Here is a 3,989-nt window from a genome sequence, read left to right as displayed (position 1 = left end):
TCCTTGGTGAAGAGCACCTGTAACAGCTGCTCGCAACCATTCCAGGTGAGGTTATGAGTGAACAAAATGGAATCTAAGAGGTCAATGAGGCCTTGAGGTTTCTCCAAAAAAGGAGGATTTTGGGTTTTCCAATTATACAGATCACTCATGGAAAAGGGCCAGTACTGATAGGTTCACTTTCTGTCCAGGTTAGCTGGTCCCACTTGGACGGGGAGTGCCTGTACAGTAGATGAAGGTAACTCTGGGTCCCCATGATCTTGCTCACCCCTATTTCCTCTATTTCTTCTCCGGGGTTGGGGTTCCCTTATCCTTTCTGATTCATCGGGGGGGGGGGGGGCTCTTCCCCAGGGGAACCTGCAATGGAGGAGGGGCATATGGCGGGGGCCTAATTTCCGTCTCTAGGTCAATCAGGTTCAGGTACGAGGATTCCTTCAAGACCACTTTTGGGCCCTTGTTCTTCTCGGCTTCTTCTGGAGGAGTGGGGGTTTCCATAACCAGGGCTTGTACATTAGGAGAATCAGGAAGTTTGTGAGCAAAAGGTTTTAACCATTTGGGTGGATTTTCGACTAGATCTTGCCAGACCATAACATATGGGACTTGGCCCAGGTGGCCCCAGGGATCAGGAGCCATAATTTTCTCTTTTACCACCCGAATAAGAGAAGGTTGAAAAGTTCCCTCTGGAGGCCATCCAACTTGGAAGGTGGGCCACTACGCAGAGCAAAAGGTCATCACTGGTGCTCTTTACTTCCTCTCTGGAAGACTCCTCAAAATACTCCAGGAAGGTAGCAGGGCCCGTATCATTGACCTTGGCCAAAAACTCTAGGACTTTCTTCTTGTTGGATTCCATGAGTGCTCTCAGACTCCACACGAACTCATAGCGAGGGGGATCACTGCTGGGCACCTGGTGGTACTCCACGTACTCTTCCCGCACCAGATCTTCTGTGAGGAACTTCCTGGTATCTCCAAAGATGAAGTGCCTTCTTCCATCATAGACGCCCAGAAAATTCAGGATCTTCCAGATCTTCTCAGAAAGACAGTGGCCATTCAGGTAAATGACGCCCAGAAGAGGCATCAGAAGACCATTCTTTGGCAGCCCCCGGTCACCTCTCATAAATTCACTGTCACTGAGATCTAGGTTGCTCACCAGGATATAGGAGTGACCATTGGGCCTGACTTCCTTCAGGACCAGGCCAAACACCATCTCTATGTGCTCAGAGGCTCTCTTGAGGATCTCAGGGAATTGCCCCCTATACCTTTTACTGATTGCCTTCAGCATTTCTGACATCTTAATGAGCTCCCTCACCTTATACTTATACAGCATCTTCTGCACCAACACCTCGATGTTCTTGGTCAGAGGATCTGTGTGAGAGCTCTCAGCAGCAGCTGAGGCCTAGGAGGAATTTTCACCTTCCTGACCTTGGCCCTCAGCACTACACCAGCTCTTGAGCGTGCTGCACCACTGACATCAGATCTTGAGTGTGCTGCAGCACCGACACCAAATCTTTTGGGTATAGCACCTGCAGCAGCACTGGTGGTGCCTTGGGCTCCCTGAGGCTCCTTCGGGCACCAGCAGCTGAGGAGCTTGAGGGAGCACTCTAAATCAGGAGGGAAGGGGGAGGCGGTCTCTTCTCCCCTATATGTGGTGGCTTGATCATGAAGACCCTGGGTCTCAGCCCGGGCTTGGTGATGTTTCTCGTGACCACAAACCTTACTCTTCTGCCTACGGGGCATGATGGTCACGGACAGTAACTACAGGTAGGATTCTGGGTCAAAGGACAGGAAATTGGTGCACCTGGAGGATGGAGAATGAGGCGATGTGAGCAACTTAAAATGGGGAGATTCCACCTTGACTTTATATCAAAGGCTGCCTCTGCAGGTGTCCTTGAGGACACTGCCCGAGGAACCCACAAGGCTCCTGTTTCATGCTCAGCTGTCCCCACAGAATCCCACAGAGGAGGAACAGAGGCCTTTGATTTTCCCTCTGCACCCTCTCAGCTCTGCTTTGAATTTACCAGCATTGGGGTCCTCTCAGCTCATCTTTTATTACCATGTCAAGTCTTGGTGGAGCCTGGGCACCCTGCCTTCTGCTACTCTGATGCAGACAACTTTAGACCTCCACATCATCCAGAAGCCAAGTGAAGGGATATTTCAGGCCACCTCTCTCCCAGGGGATACCCAGTGCTGAGGGCTCAGTAGGTTTTTTTTCCATCCTGAGTTCACTGGGATCACCATTCATGGTCTTTACCCTGGCTCCTTAAAACACTGGACACCAGTCTCCATTTGCTGACTGGTGGCTGCATCTTCAGACTAGACATTTCCCCTCCCCTAGACTTGGTATAAAGCGGTGAAGTAGATGCTCAACCTCACAGCTCTTTCCTGAGATTTCCTGGGCTCAAATCCAAGGGATGGGATAAATGAACTGAGTACTCACTCAGGTTCCTCAATTGGGCTCCTGGCAGAGAAGCTCTTATTTCTCCTGAATTGATGCCTGTGAGATAGTAAATGTCAATCAGCCTGTGTCCCAACAGAAGAAAGTAAGATGACCTTATCTTACCAAACAGTCTTCTAAGAACAGGTGCTATTACAGGCAGGTTGATGTCCCTGTGTTCCCACACAGGATCCCAATTCAACGCCTACAATATCTTTTTGCTTCTCTTTTCTTCTTTCTCTCTTTTCATAATTAAATTTATTTACTATTAATTGGAGGATAATTGCTTTACAGTATTGTTTTTGTTTCAGCCACACATCAATATGAATCAGCCATAGGTATACTGTATGTCCCCTCCCTCTTGAAGTTTCCTCCTACCTCCCAGCCCATCCCACACCTCTTAGCTATCACAGAGCACTGGGTTGGAGCTCTCTGTATCATACGACTAATTGCCACTGGTTATCTATTTTACATATGGTAATGTGTGTGTTTTCAATGTTACTCTCTCAGTTTGTCCCTCCCTCTCTTTCCCCCCGTGTCCACAAGCCTGTTCTCTATGTCTGCAAATCCACTGCTGCCCTGCAAATAGGTGCATCAGTACCATCTTTCAGCAAACCATGTATATGTGTTAACATACAATATTGATTTTCCTTTTTCTGCCTTAATTCACTCTGCAGAGAAAATTAGGACTAAAATTATCACATGGAAAGTGGAGCTAATATGGCAGAGGAATAGGACGGGGAGACCACTTTCTCACCTACAAATTCATCGAAAGTACATTTGAATGCTGAGCAAACTCCATAAAATCTTCTGATCACTAGCAGAGGACATCAGGCGCCCAGAAAAGCAGCCCATTGTCTTCGAAAGGAGGTTGGACATAATAGAAAAGATAAAAGGAGAGACAAAAAAGTTAGGGATGGAGACCTGTCTCAGGAAGGAAGTCTTAATAGAGGAAGTTCTAGGCATCAGGAAACCCTCTCACTTACAGGTATGGGGGAAGTTTTGGAGTTTCAGAGAACAACCTAAGTAGGAGGAAAAGTAAATAAAACCCACGGATTACATGCCTAAAGGCAACTTTCAGCAGAAAAGTACCCCAGACGCTCACAACCGCCACCAGATAGTGGGGGCTGAACGGAGAGGAGCGGGAAGCATTGCTTATGGTAAGAACCGGGCCTGAATGCCCTGTGGGCAATCGGAAGGAGCTAACCTGAGATGGCAACTTCAACTGTGGGACAGCAAGAGAGAGAGAGAAAATTAACCTGCAAAAAACCGTAACTGAAGACACTGCCGGCTGTTGGCAGAACAAAGGAAGGACTGAGCAATTCCAGAGAAGAGCTAACCAGCTGTGGACTGGCCTGTCCCCCGCCGGTGGCAGGAGGCAGGGGGGAGGGGAAAGGGGCAAACCTGGCCCCAAAGACAGCATCCCCTAACAACTGCAAATAGGTTTCCAGTCTCTAACCAAAGACTTTCTGAGATTCTGGAGGATTGACATCTGCCGGGAGGGTCGCATCTAGAGACCAGCTCCCCAGAAGAGACACAAGACGTGCCAGATGGGCAGAAA

General features: G+C 48.6%; 1 pseudogene; it reads right to left on the bottom strand.

Annotated features, from left to right (window-relative positions):
* Positions 1-304: 304 nt before the first annotated feature.
* Positions 305-1,731, bottom strand: LOC133052948 (melanoma-associated antigen B2-like; annotated as a pseudogene).
* Positions 1,732-3,989: the final 2,258 nt, after the last annotated feature.

Source organism: Dama dama, chromosome X (assembly GCF_033118175.1).
Source record: "Dama dama isolate Ldn47 chromosome X, ASM3311817v1, whole genome shotgun sequence".
Taxonomy (NCBI): Eukaryota; Metazoa; Chordata; class Mammalia; order Artiodactyla; family Cervidae; genus Dama; species Dama dama.
This window is presented reverse-complemented; position numbering and strand designations above follow the sequence as displayed.